Consider the following 24,586-nt stretch of genomic DNA (forward strand, 5'->3'; position numbering starts at 1 on the left):
AATGTAAACTATTCTGGCAATCCCCTAACTGTAGCCTTCCAGTGCATGACCAGACTTACAAATAAAAGTCCACATGGGTTGTGATTGACCAGAAACTTCTTTAATAACCATCTGTCATGTAACATATTTTCTACCCCATCTGCTGTGAAATGAGCATGAGAAAAAGAAATAATATATTGAGTTCCTACAGCTTTGCTGAGTAACAAGTTCAGAAAGAAAGACCGAAAGCACAGTAGAAATGATGAATTAATGTCAGAAAGCAACAGGATACAACTACAAAATAAATAAATAATAATAATTCACATAAAAGTTCTGTCAGAAATAAAATAAGAAGGTGAAACTCCTCCTTCTCTGTCTGAATTAAAAATACAAGGAAAGTTGTATTTAATTTTAATGCATTTAATTTCATTGTATTTAGGTTTCACTATCAGTTTTAAATAATTGACTTTTTCCAGTTCTAGTTATAACACCTTGTAATAGCACTTAAATAATCAATTCCGAAAGAGGATTGAAAGAAGAAAGAGAACGTATCTTTATTGAGGATCTAGTAGGTATTAGGCATTTTACATTTATATTCCTCCTTTTTTCTTCCCCTCTTTGCCTTTCTTCAGTACGTTCTCTCCTTTCCTATGCTTCCCATTCTTCCTATAGCTGAGACTGCCCAATGGCCCCCCATATCTTCTCTCCCTTCATTTCTCAGCATAAGAGCAATGAATGTTGGCCAAATAGCTGCCCAAATAAAGACTACCTTCCCTGGCCTTCCTTGCAGCTGGATTCTGACCATGGGGGTTATGGGTAGTGGAAATGTGATATATCCTTAGAGGTGAGATGTCATGAATAATTCCTGCTTCCTCTTCTTCTTCCTACTGACCCAAATGTTCTAGAACAACTGTCTTTTGAACAGTTTTAAGTGAAAGCTGTATTTTTTTGGTTAGTAAATAAGGAAATAAAGGTAGCCAGGATCTTGATAATAGACTGTTCATACTATGGCCTGGATTTATTTATTTTGTTCTGAAGCATAGTAACCTCCATCTTGGGTAAAAAGTGCTGTTTAAAATTTTAACCCTGCTATTCTGGTTTCTGTAAGCATTTTCTTGCTTAAATAATACGGGAAAATATGACTACTCCCCATTCCAGAGAGGCCATAAACTATGCCCCAGACAGAGTTGTCAGTGCTGGGCCAGGCCAGGCCTTGAGATATGGTCTCACGGCCCTGTTCCAGCACACTGGACTTTTTCTCAGAAAGTCCGGAAGTCTCATTCCAAATTTGGAAAACAAAGAGCTGAAAAATGTATAAATAAGGGAGACTTCCACCATATTGGGCCCCAGAATTTGAGAAACAAGATTTCCTCTGGGCCCGCTAGTGCTAGCGAAAAAGAAAAGGACTCCGAATAAATTTGGCTTATTGATTAAGGTGTCTTCTGATTTACAATATAACAATTTGAAATACTCTTATTTTGAGTTTTGGTCACTAATAACAAAACCAATACTAGTACATTTCCGTTATTTCATGCACATATGGTTACTTGATTCATTCATTCATTAAACGCAGTGACCCACACACAATAAACATCTTTTGAAAATTAGTATACATGGACTTTTATATCCTCAACTACTTTATAGCTGTGTGATTTCAAGAAAGTCACTTCATTCTCTGACTCTGTTTACCTATTTATAAAGTGATAAGTTTAGACCAGTGGTTCTCAACTGGGGCAGTCCCTTCCAACCTCCAAGAGGACTTTTGGCAATTTCTGGAGACGTTTTTTTTTTGATTGTCACAGGTAAGTCATGGAGTGCTGCTGGCATCTAGTGGGTAGAGGCCAGGGATGCTGGTGAAACTGCTACAATGCATTCTACCAGCCCCATGACAAAAGATTACTTGGATCCAAATGTTAATAATGCTAAAGTAACTAATCATCAGAAAGATGCAAATTAAAACGACAGTGAGGTATCACCTCACACCTGTCAGAATTGCTACAATCAACAAGTCAACAAACAACAGTGCTAACAAGGATGTGGAGAAAAGGGATCCATAGTACACTGCTGGTGGGAATGCAGATTGGTGCAGCCACTGTGGAAAACAGTATGGAGTTTCCTCAAGAAACGAAATATGGATCTCCCATTTGACCCAGTGATCCCACTTCTAGGAATATATCCTAAGAAACCCCAAACACCAATCAGAGAGAATGTATGCACACTTATGTTCATAGCAGCGCAATTTACAATAGCTAAGATCTGGAAACAGCCCAAGTGCCCATAAGTAGATGAGTGGATAAAAAAGCCATGGTACATTTACACAATGGAATACGAGGCAGCAGTAAAAATGAAGGTTATCTTACCCTTTGAGATAGTATGGAAGGATCTTGAGAGTATTATGCTAAGTGAAACAAGCCAGTCAGAGAAAGACAAGTATCACATGATCTCACCCATGTGTGGAATCTAATGAACAAAATAAACTATTGAACAAAATAGATCCAGAGACATAGAAGCATGGAACAGACTGTTGAATCTCAAAGGGAAGGCGGGGGAGGGTGGGTGGAAGCATATCAACCAAATAACTTATTGCATATGTGCATAACCCAAGGACACAGACAATAGGGTGGTGAAGGCCTGATGCAGGGGGCAGGGGCAGGCTAGAAGGAGTCAATAGAAGAAAAAAGGGGACATATGTAATACCTTAAACAATAAAGATTTTTTTAAAGGCAGAGAGCTCATCCTCAGATTCTTTCTGGGAAAGAATTAGGATGTATGTTATGACAATATAAAAACATGTAAGAAGAGCTTCTATGAAAGGAGGCACTGTGACACAGTTGATATCTCTACTACTCATGCTATAGTTTTGTGATCTTTCATCCTATATAATAATGATGTAATATGCAAATGGTCATTATGCCATGAAGCGTAGTGACCGACCACGTAACGACTGGATCACGGATCAGCAGGAGGGTGGAGCAGCAAGCTACAAGCAGGCAGCAGAGAACTACAGGAGGGGACAGGACAGCAAGCTATTGGGGGGGGGGCAGGGGGAGCTACAGGAGGGCAGGGAAGCTGGCAGAGAGCTACTGGAGGGCGGCAGCGAGCTATGGTGAGCTACTGGCACACGATTCGTGCACAGGGCTACTAGTAGTATATAAGGGGCCAAGTTTATGTAAATACAATACAGTTTGTTTTAGAATATAAAAGAATGCTGTATGCAATTCCCAAGCAGTCTGTGATGACAACCATGTGATTTTCATTTCCTAGACCACCCAGATTTTAGCCTGTGAGGTTAGTGAAGTTTGTCGCCTATGCTCTATTTGTTTCTCTGGTTGTGTCATGAGTTTAAATTCTGCTTCATCAACTAGACCAGAAGTATTTTGAGGGCAGGCCCTTGAAGGTCATGATGATCTCTATTCCACTTGTAACAGCAGTAAATAATCCCTCTTTTCGTGACAGTGATGATGTTGTGATAGGATCAATGCTTTGTCACTGAAGTCTGTTTACCTTTGGTATAGAAAATGTTAGTAGAATTAATGAATGTTAAATCTAGACAATACTTTAGCACTTTCAGCTTTTAACTTTTCTAGTAACTAAAGTGGAGACAAACGAGGTAAGTAAGGTGCTCCAAATCTCACAGCTAATTAGGTTGTGAAAGGAGACAAGATGCCAGAATGCAGATATATAGCTCTAAATCAATAAAAATGCCAAACATGAGGACAAGAAAAGCTGAGGTCAGATTCAGAACTGACTTTGTTACAGAATTTATCAGGCAACCAAAAAATACACAGGAGTACCCAGAGATACAGGAAAAAAACATTTATTTCTAGATGTACTAGTACTGTGACTCAGGGAAGCCTGTTTCCAAATCCTGAGCAAACCAATATGGAGGAAGCTTTCTCTTTATACCCTTTGGGGTTTTTTGTCCTCCAAATAAGGATCAGACTTCTGGACCTTTCGCAGGCTTTGCAAAAAGCCACACCTGAAGGCCTGGTGCCAGCACTGATAACCCCCTCAGGAGGTTGTGTATTGTTCATGGTTTATGGCCTCTGTAAAATGTGAGTATTTAGGTAAACAGGTCTTGCAAGACCAGATAATTAAGGAAGGGGCATTGGCCAGGGGTGGGCAAACTTTTTGACTCGAGGGCCACAGGGCCGGAACAAAAGCATGGATGGAGTGCTTGTGTGAACTAATATAAATTCAAAGTAAACATCATTACATAAAAGGGTACGGTCTTTTTTTTTTTTAGTTTTATTCATTTCATAAGGGCCAGATCCGGCCCGCGGGCCGTAGTTTGCCCACGGCTGGACTAGACTATAGGCTAACAGGAATGTGCATTAGGGATACTAATTAACTAGGTACAGAGTGAGGCTGCTGGTCTCCCCTCTAAAAATGTCTTATTTTCCTCATCAACTTATTTCAATATTTGTCTCATTTCCTCGTGAATACTGAGAGATTCTCTTTTTGATCAGCCCTTGTGCCTTAAAATTCTGCCATAAACTTTTTTTTATGTGAATCACTGAAATGGAAACCAAGTCCCTTAAACTGAGTTGAAAAGACTTTTACCAAATCTCTCTCTAGTGTCTCATCCAGCAATGAAATTTCAGAACATTTAATTTGACCAAGTTAAAAGTTCTTAGCTGTTGTCTTTTTCTTTCTCTCTCAGTTTTGCAGAGGGAGGCTTAAGATCTATTTTAACCTAATTATTTTTGACAGGCCAACTGCAGCAAACAGGATGAAATTATAACCTTTTCAGCTAATTGTTGTGATTATCTACTTAGCATAATGTGCCTGCCTATCATATTAAGGAGATGCGTGCTGTGAGAATGCAGCTGGTAGTTAGGTATGAGGGGTGTGCCTTAAGATTTCATTAAAAAATTAAAAACATATGCTTTAGGGGCTGAAACATAAGAAGACTAGCACCTAGGTAATTGGTCAATAAATTAAAGTTTTCTGCAGATGATTGAATGACTAACCACTCTTTCAGTCTTTCTTTTTGTATCTTAAAAACCAGAAAGGGAAGAGTAAATTTATAATTTGGTGGGACATTAAAAGTCCTTTTCCAAGGGAATACCATAAAGAGGCAGCTGCCTAGATTAGGGCCAGAATGAGGTGGGGTGGAGCAGGTCTTAATTTGATGGAGCTTAGTAGAGAAAGGAACCAAAGTTGCTATAGCTAAGGAATTACTCTCAATAACTTCTTTTTAATGGCAGGAGTGAAGTGGTCTTGCAATTCTTAAAATAAGAATATAAAGGGGAACAAAAGCTGTGGAAAACAATAATGACAAGTAGAAAATGCATAACTTGGAGAAGGAACCCTTTGGGACATGGTGTCCCTCATCATTTTCATCATGGGACTCCTCGTTCTTTTCTTTTGGTCCAGATACATTACTGGGAGGAAGGACAATCAGGACATTTATTATTAATTATTTTTTTCATGGAGGAATAATAATGACCACATTACAATTTCCATTTCTATTAGCTAGGGACAAGGAGAACCAGGACTCGGGATTATATATAGGTCCCGAACCAGGAAAGCTCACATCTAAAGGCTCTCTTGGTGTTTGCTGTGAAAACCAGAGGTTTCCCTTTATGGGTCCACCCTTGAAACTATAACCTTATTCTAATTGGCTTCGATATTATTCATAAGTCAAAGATAATTAAAGTGTGTTCAAGACTTTAGGGAGGGCACCAAAAGTCAAACCTTTATTTGGGACTTCCTGATATATCGCTTCCATGGTGACTGACCTCAAAAATCACTATAATATTTTTGGGCTTTGTATCCTGATAACCTTGACTAGTTTTCTTAAAAGAGGTGGTAAGTTTTGCCATTCTTCTAAAGTGCAGGTGCTTTCAGTCATGTGGTACAGAGCAAAAGAGGAAGCAGAAAAAATTTAACAGGTGCTTAATATCTCACATTTGGAAAAACATGGGCATATTCTGCAACAAACCTGGTGGGTATATGTTACACCTTTGCAGAAAGAAATGATTAACCCATTCTTAAGTATGTATTTATTGTTTGCTTGCTATATGCCAGCCATTGTACTATTCCTTTCATTGTACCTGATTTCTTAGGTTCTTGTTCACATAACAAGAGATCAGACTGAAGTTGTGGGTTTTATCTGTCCAGTATATGTTCATTTAATTTATTAATTCATTTGGATATGTTGATAATAAGGCCCAATAGGACAATTAAACTAAATTCTGCACTGATCAGCTGCTTCAAAAATATATCAACTTTTTATAAGAGGTATTGGATGTAAAAATGAGGCTAGGTCTGAATCACAGGAACATTATAGGATTGAGAACATGGACTATGGAGTTGGGTGGGCTGAATTTATATTCCTGCTGCACCATATGCCTCCTGGGTGACCTTGGGCCAATGATTTAACTTCTTTATACCGCAGTTTCCTCATCACAGAGATTAGGACCATCATAGTGCTCATCCATAGGATTGCCTGAGAGTCCAAAGAACTAATAAAGAAATAGGCCGAGAAAAGTGACTGGCCCATATTAAGGGCTCCATAGTTTTTAGATTCCTGATTACAGTGGTCTCATTTTATCTCTATCATAAAAATCCCGTGGTTGTGACGCCATCATGGTGGAACAACCAAAGACTGGTTGGTCACCAGGAAGCTGATTGCGCGGGCGCCGGCAGGTACTTGACGCCAGCGATTTTGCACGCTGGGCTTCTAGAATTACATGAGACTTTACTAGCACTGTGACCTTGAACAAAGCCCTCTTTGGGGAGGATTGGACTATAAATTAGGAAAGATTTGGATTAAGTAGTTCATAGTAATTTTGAGAGTGAGAAAAGAAGTGAGTTATTATGACCCCATGATCTCTGTGTCTGATATGTGTTGTTCCTCAGCTCCACACTGTTCTTCCGTAGATATTCTCTTTCAGTGGAGCTATAAGGCTGCTTACTACCTTTCAGACACATTTTTATAGGTCTGCCAATGGGAAGTGCTGTCAGGAAACTGGAAAGTGGGACAGGAGAAAGGAAGGTGTCTCTATTCAGTGGTGACAATAGAAATGGTGGTCACATCAACATCTTAGCATCAGACAACAGTGCTCCATATGAGACTGGGCTATATCAGATCTCCAACACAGAAATACATTGCAGGAGAAGGTACATCAGACTCCCCATCAGTCCCCTGTGTGAATGTTATGTTGTAGCATTTACCACATCATTCTGAAACAGATGGCCGTGAAGAGAGGCCATTTTTTTAAGATTTTTCTTTTAAAATTCTCACACAAGGATATGTTTATTGATTTTAGAAAGAAAGGGAAGAAGAGAGAAACACCAATGTGTGAGAGAAACAGCAGTCAGTTGCTTCCCGTATGCAGCCCAACCGGGACCGAACCTTAAACCTAGGTATGCGCCCTGATCGGGAATTGAACCCATGACTTTTGGTGCCCTGGACAACACTCCAACCAGCTGAGCCACACCGGCCAGGGCAAGAGGCCATTTTTGGCATCAGCCTTGTGAGTTAGGCTATTTTCCTATGGGGTGTGAGGTATGTGTTGAACCTGTGAGGAATATACCATGCTGTTTCTTTCACTACAAGAATGCAGAAGTCTAGGAGTCAAGAATGGATACCAGAATGACTCATGTCACTAAGTGTGCCTAACACTCTTAAATGTTTTCTTCACTTTCCCACAATTTTGAACTTTTCTGGCTTAGGAGTTTGAGTTCCCAGGAAGAAAATTTCTAAGGATCACGTTATTTTCAGTAAAATCAAAGTTGAAACTGCTCTTTGATTATTTTGAGCTTCTCATGCCACTGAAATAAGAGGCAAATAATGAGGTTACTGTAGAGGCGGGGGTTTATTTATTCTAATTACTGAGTGGAAACAGATTGTTGCTAATAGAGAGGCAGGGGAACAAAGAAACCCAGGGGATCCTCTGTGGCTCCTCCTAATACTTCCATGTATAGTGGTAAGCACTAATGAAAGGTTACAGAAATCCAGTAAACTGGGACCAATAAGTTGTCAGAACCTTTCGGAGTAAATGTTTAGGTCACACACCTGACAAAAATCACCAACTAGATGAGGTATTGGCTGGGGAAAAGGAAATAAGACACAGGTTGGAAGTAAGGGAAGTTATACATAACAACTATGTTCTCATGGACAATTACAGAAATGAGGGCTATTGCAACTACTCATTTGTCCTGTTTGCTTGTTATATACATATTTTATATATTATTAATTTTCCCATCTTACCTTCTCCTACTAAATTATGTAGAAGTGTCACAGGGAGTAGTATAGCTAAGTGGGTAGGTAATTAATATTATCCAGTCTTTTTTTTTTCCTTTTTTTTCTTAATGTGTATCATTTTGGAGAAATGAATGAGTGCATAGCATATTCATATTAATGAAGATTAACTGCTTTTGTTAGTGTGAAAACCTGATGTTGTTTAAGGTTGTTGTTTGGAAGTTTAAACATGGGAAAAGTGGTGGGTGTGAAAGTGAGCTGCCAGGAGAGGACTGTGGCAAAGGATGTCTATATTCTCTCAGCTTCATATTAACCTGTTATACTCTTTTCTTGCCTACCAAAGCTGGAGGACTAAGCGCTGTGTCTCTCTGAATTCCCTTGCCGGCTGGCTCCCTGTCATGTTCTTCCAGTGGGAGCTAGTAGAGGGAGGTTAGAAAGCAGGAGCAAGGGCTGGGCATTTTTTCCTAGTTTCTGGCAGTACTTTCTAAAGTGATGGTGGTACCACCAGCGGAAACGGTGGACATGTCAGCAATGGTATTGGCGGGCTGTGTGGTTCGGTTCCAGATGAGGTAACTCAGATGCCACCACAGCATTTTCAATGGGACAGTGACCGTGGGTTTAGTGTTCTCAGCCCTATGGGAGTCAGCAGCCACCTTCAGTTATGAATTTTGTGACAGATGCACCTTCCTCTTTAACTTCACCAGATCTTTCATCTCCTTTAAGCCAAATTCTTGCATTAAATTCCAATTTTAAAGGTACCTAGAATTTTTCTTATTGGGTATAGACTAATGAAGCCTTACATAGAGAATGCTTTCAGTTTTCACCCATTCCTTTCTCCTGCTGCTTGGATTGCTTAAGACTATTACAAAACAGGGTCAAGGTGAGAGAGTAGGGGAGGGATGGCACAAAGTTAGTCCCGCAATTTTTGGTTTCTTTCTACTGAGTTCCAGGCCTCTATCCCTATTGCCTTATTATCTCTGTAGCATGAGAAATAGAACTGAGCAGAAGTTATTTGGGAGATAGATCACTATTTCGAAGTACAAGCAGCCCTATGTCATTTCTAAAATCAGTTTTGAAAATCTCTCTGTGTCTCTGGTTTAGGAGATGGGTTTGTCACTCCACTTTTCCAGAAGCAGCTCCCCCACACTGTGTTTTCAGGGTTACCAGATAGAATGCAGAACGCGCGGCTAAATTTGAATCCCAGATAAATATTGCACAGGTTACATCGTATAATGTTAAAGTTATTATTTTTATATGAAATTCACATTTAATTGGATGTCATGGAACTTTGTTAAAAATGCCTCACTGAAGCTCCACTCAGAAACGCTGGGGTTGGAGCCCAGCAATTTGTGTTCACAAACCCTCCAGAAATCTGTGGCACGAGCTGGAGTTTGAGAACCTCTGCCCTCGTGCAGGCAAATACAGAGCTCCTCTAATGCCACTTCCCATTTCTCTGCCCAGGAAGGAAGTCTTCACTCCTTGACTATGCTATTTCCCACTACGTCTTACCCAGTCCAAGAATCTCTCTTCACATAACTCTTTAGGAAGACACTACTATCGTATTTCCCAATGCATTCTCAGTCCCAGAGTATGCTTTCAACTTTTCATACCCAGCTTGTGGAATCTAAAACTTACTTTTTCAACATAATGCTTTACATTCTGAAATATTCTTCTGAAAACCTGCAGTTTCTTTAGCTCTGGGTTTCCACTGAAGATGAATCAAAAAGGCCTACGTGGATAGTGAGTTCAAAGAGCCTCATGTGTTAATGCTGGTTCCTGTTACCACAAATGTACACTTGAAAACATTGAAATTCAATAGCCAAAGGATGAAAAATGTACGACACTGTGGGAGGTAAGTTAAATAAATTATTTTGATAAGGAAAGAATTAACAGTGCCCTGCAAATCACATTTAAACTGGACGGTGTGGCTCAGCTGATTGAAGTGTCGTCTCATGTACGGAAAGGTCCTGGGTTCAATTCCCAGTCAGGGCACATATTTAGCTTGCAGATTTAATCCCTGGTCGGGGCCTATATGGGAGGCAACCAATCTCAATCTCTCTCTCTCTCTCTTCCTCTTCCCTTTCTAAAATAAATGAAAAGAGAAACAAGTAACAGCAAGTAACAGTTTATTCTGACTAAGCCTAAATAGAAAAATCTGCAACATAAAAATTCTTGTGGTAAATTTATTTGGGTTGATTTGGAGATTTTGTAGGCATACTATAACTTCACTGAGAAGGAATCTCATTTACGTACAGATAAACAATTATTGAAATAAAGTCATTATAAGTTATGATGTGGCTTATTTACTATCAATACACACCCCCTTAATTAGATATTGACTGGATCAATTGCAAGAAAGCATTGGGCTAGGTCAACATTAGAAAATAAATGATGAAGGGATCCTTTGCAAGAACAATTATAATGAACAAATTGAAGTGATTTCTTTCTTACTGCAGAGGCAGGATTCATGCTTTCAGGAAACAAGCTTTGAGAGTTAGAATTGTTGGGCAGACATGGACTTAAGCATTGGTCTCAAACTATGCAGACACTAATCAACCTCATTACTAATAAAATTCTCATTAAATGAGGTGGTATTTTTTATTGGTATTATTGGTAATTGAAAATTACCAATTTTAACAATTTTTTAAAATATTCCCTTTGACTCAGTGTTTCAACCAGTTATATTTCATCTTCAATAATCAGAGATTAGGAAGTATTTATGCACAAGGAGGTTTCTTAAAAAATTTTTAATAGTAAAAAATTAAAATGGCTAGCTTGAATGTCTAACAGTAATATAGTGGCTAAATAAATTATGGTGTTTATAAGGCAGAATCATTATATGGCTATTAATCATTTGTATATAAAATTCTTATGAGATAATGTGAGATGGAAAAGCAGAATATAATATTATACATAAAAATATCAATTTTGTCTATATACACATAAAATGAGAGAGAATTAAACATATGAAAATGCTGATAATTACCTTCTTTAAATGAAAGTCTTAGTATCTGTCATCTTCCTAACTATAATTTCCTCCTGTATTTTCTGATATTTATAAAACAATAATTTACTACATTTAAAATCAGGAATAAAGCCCTATGCTATTTTATCAAAAAGATTTATTGAGCCCTGTGTGGGTGACTCAGTTGTTGCAGTGTTATTCCGTACACCAAAAGGTTGCAGTTCAATTCCCCATCAGGGCACATACCTAGGTTTTAGGTTTAATCCTGGGTCAGGGGCATATGGGAAGCCACCAATCAATGTTTCTCTCTCTCTCTCTCTCTCTCTCTCTCTCTCGCCCTCCCTCCTTTCTCTCCCTTCTTCTTTCTCTAAAAATCAATTATATATATATATATATATATATATATATATATATATATATATATATCCTCAAGTGAGCATTAAGGAAAAAAAAGTTTTATTGAAATTTCCCCATTAGTCCAATAATTTATTTTATTTATCACTTTATAAAACTAGTTTTTATTGAGTTACTATTATGTGCTAAGAATACACATGCACACATAAACGATCTCAGGCAGTGATAAGTATTATGAGAGATAATGTAGGGCAAACAAAAATAAAGGCATAGAGAGTGATGGAGTTGAGATACTATGTCGTTTTGTTGTGAGAGGAGGCCTTTATTAAGAGGCTTACAGGAAATGAAGAAGCTGCCTGTACAGTTCCTGGGGAAAGACTATTTCAAGCAGAGACAGAGTAACTTACAGAGGTGCTTGGGTTGGCCGTGTGTTTGGCACATTTAAGGTGCACAAAGAGGCCGAAGTGACTGGAGAGAATTCAGCAATGGGAAAAATGGGGAGGGGGGAGCGCGTTTCTGAAAATTAAGGTGAAGCTACAATATATAGGATCTTATAGGCCATTACAAATTTGATTTTCCTATGAATGAGAATGGGAAACCATTGGAAAATTCTGAGCAGAACAGTGACATTATCTGCCTGGTTTCAGAAGAATTACTTTACATTGTGAACAAATAGGCTGTAGAGGGAGGCAGACAGGAAGGAAGAAGACCAGTTAGGAAGCTTTCAATATGATTCATGTGAAGGATAGTGGTGGTTTTCATGAGCTGGTAGCAACGGAAGAAGTGAGACATGGTCAGATTCTGGATGCAGTTGAAAATAGAGCCAAATGGATTTATTTATTTTTTTTTTATGGAGTGGTTGGATGTAAGGCACAAGAGAGGAGTCAGTATCATGCCAAGATTTTTGTTCTAACCAACTTGAAGAATGAACTTACCTTGACTGAAATAGAGAATACCATAGGAGAAACAGATTGGTGGCTGGGGAGGGATGGACAAAGAATCGAGATTTTTGTTCTGGATATGTTTAATTTAATTTAGGCACTCTGTTGGGAATATACAGTAGAGGACAACTATATGCAAACAGCTAAAGTGTATGAAAGAGGATTTAAGTGGAAATTTATGTTTGGCCACTGCAATTCTACAAATATTCAAAGGGATGAGCCTGGATGATCTAAACTAAGATGCTGAGTGTAGAGAACCTGTCTGAAGATAAGCCCTAGGGCTTTCCAATGTTAGAAGTTAAGCAGGCAAACAGGAATTGGCAAAAGAGACAGCATCTACAGCCCAGGTGAAACAATGATCTAGATCCTTGAATTTTAATGTGCATATGAGTAACACGAGGATTGTATTGTTTTAAAATGCAAATTCTCACACTGCGTCAGGGTGCAGTTTGTGATTCTGCATTTATAACAGGCTCCCAGGCAATGCCTATTCCGCTGGCTCCCGGGCCACACATTGAATAACAAGGACCTATGAGAATTGCAGATTAAAGTGATTTGGGGAATATCCTTGTATCTCTGACGAGTTCTAACGATCCACTTAAAATCTGTGATCTTGAATTTAAGCTGAGATTAATCAGCATGGTTATGTGTTTTTCTAAGGCTACTTAACTATGAGGATGCAGGAGTAAAGTAGGTGCTGGTCAGATCTCACCTGGGTTGTATTTTCCTAAGTGAGGGTGAGGAAGGAGGGTGAGAGGGACAAAGAGCAGACAGTAAGCAAGGGAGTGATTATAGTGATGGACTATGAAATATGAGAACAATAGATAAAGAAATGAAGGCATAAAGAGGTGAGTGATCAAAGGTGAAAATTTGGTAGGGTAAATGGATTGAAGGTTGCATGGGTCGGGATAATGTTAGGGTTGGGAGATGAGAGGGACTAACATAGAAAGAGTGGAATATTAATAGGAACATGACATGCTTGAAATTATAAAGGCCTTGTAGTTGTAGTAATTTCAAGGTTCAGATTATGACCATAGTGGACAATAACTGAGGTGGAATGATGACAAAGCCAACAGTAGCAGGTATTGGAAAGATAATCTCTTTGGAGATTAACATCACAGAGCATTGAAACAAAAATGTGGAAAAGAGAGACAGAGTAAGAGGGAAGGAACCATATGCATGCTACAATTTCAAGGAATGAGTAGATTTGCAGATGACTGCAATAAGGAAGGACAGTGGTGGAGGATTAAAGTTGTTAATGAAGTTCAGAAATATTTCCCATTCTCCTTTTTCAAGTTGTTTGGTAGGAATGCCCCCAAAGAAGTAATGCCTGTTCATACAGATCACTTCGGTCCATTTTTGTGGGCATAAGATGTCACCTCTGGTAGGCCACCTTCAACAGCCAGTATGAGTCTCTATGCCTCCTTATCTCTGCCACAATGAGTAACTAGATGTAGGTTCTATTCATCTGGCTACTAAATAATGGTTACAGAATAAAAACTTCCACTGACCAGAGATGGATGTATTAGGTGAATGAGAAATAAACTTTTGTTTTTTTAAGCCAGTAAGATCCTGGATTGGTTGTTAGTAAACCATAATTAAGGCCAACTTCATCAATATGCTTAATTTGATAGCATGAATTTCAAAAAAACTTGACCTTTTCAGAGAGACTAGCCATGATGTATCATGAAAAGCAGGGAAGTCAGTATTTCCTGGTCTAGGCTTAAATTTACCAGGTGGGTGGGAGAGAAAAGAGAGAAATTGTATTTTTTTTAAATATATTTTATTGATTTTTTACAGAGAGGAAGGGAGAGGGACAGAGAGTCAGAAACATCGATCAGCTGCCTCCTGCACACCCCCGACTGGGGATGTGCCCACAACCAAGGCACATGCCCTTGACCAGAATTGAACCATGGACCCTTCAGGCCGCAGGCTGATGTTCTATCCACTGAGCCAAACCGGTTAGGTTGAGAAATTGTATTTTTAGAAGGTGAGGAAATAGAAGTGATTTGGGAAATTTAGGGAATTTTCTGAGTGTATGGGTATTTGGAGAGGGTAGTTAAATTGGGTCAGATTAAGGGATACGAGGAATATTTGGGCAAGGTGTAAAGGATGTCCTGGGAGTCTTGCAGTAATCAATAATATAAGGTAGAGGTCAGCAAAGTTTTCCTCTAAAGGACCAAGTAGTAAATATTTTAGATTTTGTGGGTCAAGAGTCAAAGTTAAAGATATTATGGGTACTTATATAAACTTTTAAAATGTAATCATTAAAATATATTTTAAAACATTCTTAGCTCTCAGGAAATACAAAGCCGGAAGGTGGGCTGCATTTTGGCGATTCCTGATATAGAGCATGATAGGATGGGGTCCTCCCATGGTTCTCAGGAATGTCAGCATGATCAGCATGTTATTATTTCTTAACATGCTCCCCCTGGGGCTGATTCTGCTGCGGTGGCTCTAACCTCCACTCCTACCTCCATTGACTATCACTGCCGCAGCACAATAAGCAATACAGGACTATCATCATTCCTTCACCATTTTCATTCCAAGTACTGCAAGCACTACCTACCATTTCTGAGTGCTTGCTTTTATTCTATGCTCTCCTATTTGTTGTAGCATCATTGGCTCATTTATAGTTTACCATAATCCTGTGAAGCTGGCAGTATTATTTTCATTGAAGAGCTGAGAAAACTAAGACCTAGAAAAATTAAATTCCATTCTGGAGCCAAAGAGTTGGGACCCGAGCATGAGGCCACCATCCTGACTTCATGGTCTGCTTTAGCACCAGGACGGGGCACAGAGGTGCACAACTTTCTCAGATTGAAGGTCTGGTCCTTTGGATCAGGGACTCACACAAGGCTTCCAGGGCTGGCTCTAGATAAGCCCAATGTTTATGATTTCAAAACCACATACAATCAGATGTACAATGGTCTCCTTAGGAAAGACACAGAACTCTGCATGCAGAATGGCATTTTGTACATGTGGGACAGAAGTAAGAGAATCAAGCTCCAGTCAGAAAGGTTCCCAAACTGCAAACGTCTGCTCGACCTGATCCTCACCTGCAAAGAGAGTGTAGGACCAGGTGGCAGAAGATCTGAATTCCAGAGAGCAGGGGACCTGCCAGCTGGTGCACATGGCCAATGTGGACACCCAGGGAGTGGCCACCCCGGGGCGCTCCTCGCCTGTGTGCTGTGACAGGGCCTTCAGCACATGGAGGACATGGAGAACGAGATGGCCAGCTGCTGCAGGAGTTCCAGGAGAGGGGCCAGCAGCCAGGGCCTGAAACCGCCGTCTTGCGCGTCCTCTTGTTACTGCTTGTTCCTTCCTGACCATTGTTCTGACTCTGAGGGCTGCAGCCGGTGGGGCCCGCCCCTACATTGTACATACGAGTTGATAGACATAAGTACGGATCCACAACTATCAAATTTGGTGCCCTACTCTTACTTACGAGGGGGGTATTAATTATAAAGTATTTTTTTCTTTAACCAAAACAGAAAAACATATTTGATAGTTCATGTCCATTCTCCCCCAATATACCTGTGTCTTTCATTGTGCATTTCTCCCCTCCCCCATACCTGGCTTGAATGTACAAATACCTACTGGGAGAAAACCTGCAACTGCCCAATAAACACATGCTGCTAATCAAAAAATAATAATAAAATAAAATTGATTTTCCCAATACTTAGGTATCATGGATACCAATGCAAACAGCATTCCCTGTCCATATAATGCCACACCTAAAAGTTACATTATGTTACTCCTTGATGCATTTCCCCTTTTCCTGACATTACTCATCTTTCAGCCTCCCCTGTGCAGAAGAAAAATTGGTAGCAAGAAAGGCAAGCTCTATAATTGGCTCTAAATGGTATGAATCCTCGGGACTATTGATACATTCAAGTGCTCTCTGCCCTGCCCTTTTCTGACCTACGTTATGATCTTCCCCAAGTTGGTTGGCACTGGGCCTGAAATGGCTGCCCTTATGTTAGTTTGATCTTGTGATGTTAGTACTTGAAGTTTTAAATATTTAAAAGCCATGAACAGTTTGAGAAAAAGAGGACTGATCAAATAAGAGGTATGTGACCTCAATTTCTTCCATCTATTTGAAGTTAACTTTGTTTTCCTAAAGGAAGGTAAGAAATATTGAAACTAAAATAGAAAGGTATGCTTTTCTTGTAGCCAGATAATGTGTTTGAGCTGCCTGACCTATCTTGGAGGAAAGAAAGGCAATTGAATAATATGATGATGTCTATTGAAGAGAACTAGTCAAGCAGATAAGACACAATAAGATAACCACAATAGGATACTCTCTGATAACATTTGCTGTACTTTTACTTTATATGCATTTAAAAAAACAACAGCAACGGAATATTATTTATATACTTGCAATTTGCTTATCCCCTTAAACATTATTAGCGAGGCATCTCTTAATTTGTGAGCATCTTTATTAAACATTTGACACAAAAATTTTACATAGTGTAACGTGATTTGAATGTAACTTACTTTCTACAACTATGTAAATTCCTTTTTGATATGTAGGCTATTCATAATTTTCATATGTTAGTATTTGCATTTATGTGCTAGTATTTGTGCCAATTATTATTTTCTTAGAACAATTTCTTACAGATTAAATTTTTATTAAATGTGTTGGTGACATTGGTTAATAGGAGCATACAGGTTTCAAATGTGTGTTTCTATGCTAAAAAATCTATATATTGCACTGTGTGCCTACCACCCAGTCAAACCATCTTCTTATTAGATCTTAAAAGCCAATAATTTCCTTAAGACCCATGTAATCACCAAACCACAATTATTAAAAGTAAGAAGCTCCATGAAGTTTAGAGGAAGTATTACAAAATTTTTTTTTTTTTGATCTGGCTTACTTGGGTGGGAGTTGGGGGAAATGGAAAGATTGGAATGAGAGATGGTAATAGGTAAATTTCCCTGATAATAAAAACGTTATTTTCTAAGTTCTGACACTTTCTAAAACATCCATTGATTTAGAGTCATCAGTACAGACATTCAGCTTCTTTCAATGGTTCTTATTGTCCTGTGTATTCTGTATGTAGCACATTGTATGATCCACACATATGATAACACAATATCTCAATAAATTATAGAATGATGTATGTATGTATAGAATGATGTGTGTATGACAAAAGGCAAATTTTCTTCTGTGAATGCTTAGGTTTGCTTTAACATTTCACATTGAAATTTTATCAAAAAATAATATAGCTAATTAATGATTAATCTATTTCTTGACTCTCTCCACTCTTGCTGTGTTGAATGTCCATTTGAGTTTTTGTCTCATAAACAAATAATCATATTTTAAAATTAAATGGCATCAAGTGACAGGTACAAGTAAAGTATGTGGATGTAAAGTGTAGAATTTTTTGTAAAGTAACTGATGACATAGAAAAATTATATGTAAACTGCATTTTTAACTGAGTTTTTAAAAACTCAGTTTATGCTGTAAAATGCAGCACATTTTATATATACTAAAGAAAATGGTTCTTTAGAAAGATTATTTTATGATACTTTTGTTAAGTAATCATTAGATGTTTTCTCACATCTATTCCAGTAGAATAAAAAAAATCCAGAGGATTCTGGTGTTTCACAGATAATGTCCCAGCAAGTGACAATGCTGTACATCTTATGGTGCTATCCTAGAGAGCCACGGGAGAGGAATCATGTCATTTTCATTATGGGTATCTCCAGGCTGAGAGGATCTAATAAATCACGAGCCTTGAAAGATGGACAAGTTAATAAGGTAATGAACATTTGTTTGAAAAGCTTTTAAGGACTGCTCTCCGGAATAAAAGTGAAGAGACATGGAAAAGGTTGATCAAGAGGTCTGAAGCTGACTAATTTATCTTTCTACCATTTTGGGGTCAAATACCAGACAATTAATGGACAACATTGTATAAATCATTAAGCACCAGGGCCAGAAGGGGTCTTAGAAAGCAGTCAGTCTGATTCTCCCACTTTATAGATGATGAAGCTGAGTCCAGGGGCTTCCTAAAGGACATTGGTAAGTTGTCACAGACCTGGAATTAGACTCCAGGTCTCCAGCTTCTCAGTCCCCAGCTCTTCCCACACAATTCGCTTCACTGCGAGACACACAGCCAAGTGTGCAAATAGTGGGATTGTACTTCCACTGAAGGGCCATGTTGGGTCGATTCCTTTTGATATTTGAGCAGATAAGCTATAAGAACGAGCTCTTCTCTCTAAACCCAGGTTTTATTCTGTGAAGGAATAGACTGCCTTACTTATCCCCTCTTGTCTTCAAGTCTCATTTTCTTTTTATCTGTCTGCAAACCAGTTTTTGTTAGGGGCATTTAATTTCCAGGCCCTGACTGTGATTCAATTTATGTGTCCTTCCTTCCACTTACCTTTTCTTTTTGTCAGCTCCTACACATTCTCTTTATCTTCATTGTCATTAGATATTTCATTTGCTGGGCTCTTTTCTTATTTGTAACCTATCACTTGATTTTATTTTCTTTCAGTCTCAAGCTCACTTTGAGTAATGTGTTTTTCTTATACTGTTTCCCCAGGGAAATAAAGAGGAAATACAAGACAGAGGGGAAAACATCCTTTTTGCAAAGACCGAAAGCTAATCTCAATTTATAGCACTCTGTCTTCTTTCCTTCATCTTCTTTAGTTTTGCAAACTTTTTTAGAATAAGTGAAGAGTAATCGCCTGAATTCTAGATTATACCGAAATTCTGGGACATTTTCCAGTTACTAACAGGCTCATTAATAATCCTTTTATCTATTTAAAAATACTACACAAGAAATTAGTTCAAATAAATCAAGAAATAAAATTAAGAGAAACTTGTGCTAATAAATGTATCTTCTATTGCCAATACTTTATTAAAAGTGTAATTATAATGTAAAGCTTATTAAATAAAATATTGATATATTCACAATAAAGTTTTCTTTTAAAAATCATATTAAGAGACTGGCTGACTGTCTTGATATTTTGTTCCCTAAGGTATGTTTGGAAATAATTTCTGAGCCACACAAGGAAAGCAGCTCCATTGTTATATGATGACACCTCATTTTCTGACTCTCAGTCCCTATCATGATTTGAATGACCTTGACATGAGGGTGACCTTGAAATAATCTTGGAATATTTGTAAGAATTTAATATATATGCACAGAAGTGAACAAAGGTTTGCACTCAGTGGTGGTCTATAATGAAATGCTGCCTTAGATGATCACTTATAAATGCTAAAGATCATATTAACCAGTGCCCATGCCTTCACCTTGGCAGACATCTGTGGGACCATGTCTTCGGACAGCAAATATACATTTTGCCAACCATCTGCTTAAGTGGAGTTCTAAGAATGGCATAAACTGATAAAAATTTTTGCTTATCCATCTTTTGGATGGATAATGTCATCTTGTATGTTTCTATCTCTAAAATTGTTTTTATAATGATTCACAGAGTTGTAAATAAATATAATTTATTCATAATTTTTAAAGCTTGCCTCACAAAATATTACCACCTTATTTTCAAATTCAATATCAACAATGATCAGTGGTTTAAGGTTCTTTCTCTCTTTCCATCTCTTCATCCCACCCTCCATCTCCTTACCTCTGTATCCATTCCTTCCCTTTCTTGGCCTGTCTGGGTGCTTCTGCATTAAGCCCATCTCTTAACACTACAGACCTACTATTTCAGATTTAACTTACTCAAACCAGTTGCTTAAACAACACAACTTAGCACCATCCTTGAATCCTCTCCTTTTCTCACGTCTCATGTCCAATCCATTCGTAAATACTGTGGGTTCTACCTTCAAGTTCCTCCACTGCATTCACACTGAGAAACTATCATATTTCTCATCTAGATCATTCAGTTGACACCTAACTATTTCCTTGCTTCTCCACTTATCCCTGGTGTTAGTATAGAGGCCAGAGTGAGCCTTTTTGGATGGAAGTCAGATCATGCCATGGTTTAGTCCAGACTTGCCAGTGACTTCCCCTATCCCTCAGAGGAAAAGTCCTTGCAATGGCTTATGGGTCCACACTTGATGTGCCTCCCACCATTTCTCTAATCATATCGCCTGGATGTGTAAAACATTGGCTTGCCTTAGATCCTTTCCACATGTTATTTTCTCTCCTAAGATGTCCTTATTCCAAATGTGTACATGGCCAACAGGAACATTTTCCTGAGGAACTGCTCAGTTGTCCCCTTATAAGCACACATAGTTATGCTACTGAGGCTGCTTTGCTGCACTAAGGTGATCGCCTCCTTAGAACAGTATCACCCTCTGCTACCCGCCCTGTTCCTTCCCACTTTGCTTTCTTTAACCCCTACCAGAAATTAATTATCTGAATATATCTATTTATTCATTTACTCTCTCCCTCAATGCCTCTAAGAATGTAAATTCCATGAGAGCAAGGACTTTTGCTTAACACACAGAAAGTGTTTTAGGAAATATTTGTTGAAAGGATTTAAAAATGAATGAAAGAAAAGATATTAGTTAATGTGTTTAAAAATGTAATCTTTGGTGCAAATATATGTAGATTCAAGTGGCTATGTAATAATGGGTAACACACTCTTCTGTGAAAGGGTACAATAATATTGATTTCACTAGAGATCCAGTGCACCATTGAAATCACGTGAGGAGGTGCCTCACCGGAACCCACGCCTGACCAGCACAGCGCTGGCCGCTGCGGGAGGCTGAACCAGTGCCGCGCGGGGGGCGGGACCCACACCTGACTTGCAGCATCCCCTGGCTCTCCTGCCTGTTTCCTCTCTGGGGCCGCCCGAGCCGCCACACTGGCTCAGGCAGGCCCCCCTGTCTCTGTCTTCATCTCCGGTCCGGGCCTCACCTAGGCGTGCAATCTCCTCCTGTCCAGTCATGGCCCGTTATGGCATCCTAGCCTAATTTGCTTATTACCTCTTTTTTATAGAGATAGATGATAGATAGATAGATAGATAGATAGATAGATAGATAGATAGATAGATGATAGATAGATAGATAGACAGACAGATAGGCCAATTTCATAGGCTGTTCATATGAATTAAATGATTTATAATGCAGCGAGTTTATCAAAGTGTGTATCAGCAGCAAATGTTCACATAGCTACTGCTGCTGCCCTGCTGCCCCTTGAATCTGCATCTATGCTTAATGGATAAGAGAGCAAGGGCTGAACCTTCCTCTTGGGGGAAGACAAGCACACTGACACCAACCCTCCTTCCCTTCTTCCAGGATATCTTGATGGCATAACCACCTGTTCATCTGGGCTCCTATGGTAGTGTTACCACATTCTGTTGTTAGAATGTTGTATGTCTGTGATGTACATCTCATTTTATTAAGCCATTGATTAAAATCAATGAAGATATAGCCTCTGACCTGTTGTCTTTTTACTACTGAAATCAAATCAAGGAATCAATAAAACCAAAAAAAAGTAGATCTTTAAAATACATTTGAGGTTGACAACTTCAAGGAGAAACCTGAGTTTCTGGAATGAGGATGCTTATTATTATTGCCAGGTGAATAACTGCTTCTATTTCACTTCCTTCTTTCCAGAGGATGCAGACGCGGGCAGCCTTCATTTCATTGCCGTTAAAGAGTCAGAGTTCTTCTGTTAGCTAAAATTGAAATCTTTCAACTCTCTTAACCTTTGAGATCAAGTTGTATTTGTAAGAAACAGGGGAAATGGGGCTTGGTCATTAGGAATGAGGCCAACATCTAAAGAAAGAAATGATAGAGGGAAAGGCTGAAACATAATTCTTTCCTAATAACCAAAGCTTTGACTTGATTTAGGTTTTGCCAGAAATATTGTCCAGCTTAAATACACTTTACTGCACTGGTGGACTCCCTTGTCAAAATAGTTACTACTATTATTTGGGAATGGTCTTAACAAATAATTTTGATAGATAGAACTATCCCAGGCATAACCACTGCTTGCTAAATTAGTGTTAGCTCTGGGCTAGGCAACATTCCAGACATTTTATAAATGTTGCATCAACAGACCCCCACAGCAATCCAATGACTTAGATGTTATTTCTTATATACTGTGATGCAAAAAATAAATAAAATAAAATAAAAACACCACAAAAAAAACAAGCATGGCAAGATAGTGCAACTAGCAAGCAAGTCTGGATTTCACACTGAGCCTGCCTAGACGGTAAGTCCTATGCTTTGGTTTAAAGCCTCCCAACAGAAACCTGAATCACTTGCAATATAGGCCTGACAGTAGGTGGATTTCCAATTCATTGGTGGCACAGAGAGGATCAGTGGATCAGGACCCATGCTCCTCTCAGCCAGGTACAAAGACTTTCTTGATCCCAACTGTCATTCAAATCTGGCTTTGACTTTGGATTAGCAGTTCTTTCAAGATACTTTATGGTGTGAACAGGTATGTCCTTGGAAATCAATGTGCTTTAGTTTCTTCCTGTGATAAGCAACTCAAAATTTTAGTGGCTTACAACAGTGAACATTTATTTTATTCTCATAATATGCATGTGCTTTGGGTAATTTAGGCAGGACTTGCTTGGGCCAGGCTGGACTCCAGCATTCTGGCTGAGTTCATATCTGTGTATTCACTCTCTGGAACATTTTCTTTCCATTGTGGATCCGAGGGGGACAAGAAGGACAGTAATGGCATGTGATGACCTATACTTCCTCAGTCCAGAATTGGCCCACTGCTACTTGTACCCACATTCCACTGGCCAAAGCAAGTTGGCATCAGTGAGTGGCATGGGATGTGTTCTCCACCAGCATGGGGGCACTGCAAAGCCCCAGGCCAAAGGCATGGATGTAGAATTCTAGCACAGGGAGGGAGTGGAGAAGTGAGAATAATGTGGAAACCAAGTGTTGACTCCAAACTTGTACTGGATTTATGGCATGGCTTTGTCTATCTAAAATGTAGGTAAAAGCCTTTATCTGAGGCATATCTAGTAAAGATAAAATGACATCATCTACATACAGAATGCAGGGAATGACACCTGACCTCACAATCAACAGTAGCTTTCGTTTTTCAAGCTGAACTTCCATTATTTTTTTTCATAATTCTTAGCTTTTTCATGCCCCTTTGATGCATGCAAATCAATAGATTCTTAATCACTTGTTTTACCCTTAATAAAAGTTAGTAAATTCTGAACTGCTACTCTGGGTTAGCCTTACCCATTAGTAACTAAATCTATCTGGGGTGTTTTTTATCTCCTTCCTTGCATAGTTTCTAGGCATTTGCATATTCAGATTCCTGATATATGATTTCCTCTCTAACTTGCCACTGTTCACTTAATTTATGACTGTGGCTTTGCCTGAGTCTATATGAGTGGATTTTGATGGCAGGGTCTTAAATTTTTATGTTTACTAAATTTGTGAATTTTGATTATTCATAACTTTCTTGGTTTTCATAATCTAATTTTCCATTTCCCTATTATTTAAATCTCTTTCTATTGCAGCCCAAAAAATAAAAACAAACAAACAAACAAAGCAAACTGCCTTAAGCAACACAGGAGCTTACCTGAACATCCCAGGGGTAAGGGCAGGTCTCGGGACAGTTCATGGCAGAATTCAGTTTCTCTCTCCTCCCCTTACTGGCATCCATCTTGCTGGGTGGGCCTTTTTGATCATTCAGAATCCATTTCCCCTTCTGGAGCAAGAAGGTCTCAACAGCTCTAGACTAAATGTTAGCAGATTAAGTTACTCTTCCTTAGCAATCTCTGCTCAAGCTCATCTTATTGGCTCTATTGAAAAACAAGTTCATCTCTGAATTAACTACTATGGATTGAAAAAATATATATTTATTTGACTTAAGCCTAAATCCTAGGCTGCACTCCCGGAGTTGAGGGTTGACTCAGCCTCATCTATGTTCATGGACTAAACATAGGGGGAAGATGATTCTCAAATATCAACATTGGGTGACACAAAAACAAAACTGTTCAGTATACTTGTCTTTATTTTCTCTATTATTTTTAATGTGCTCAGTCTAAACAGCGCTTACTCTAGCAAAAACTCAGCAAATAACGTGATATATGTGTATGGTTCTGTATTTTATAGGTTCCTCTCCCTCTACCCCAGTCCTCAACAATAAACTCTATTGGATGACTGAAATTAATGGCACACACTTATTTCATTGCATAAAACCTTAGATTTTTGTCTTGGGAGCTCTATGG

Source organism: Myotis myotis, unplaced genomic scaffold, assembly GCF_014108235.1.
Source record: "Myotis myotis isolate mMyoMyo1 unplaced genomic scaffold, mMyoMyo1.p scaffold_m19_p_8, whole genome shotgun sequence".
In the NCBI taxonomy this organism is placed as follows: Eukaryota; Metazoa; Chordata; class Mammalia; order Chiroptera; family Vespertilionidae; genus Myotis; species Myotis myotis.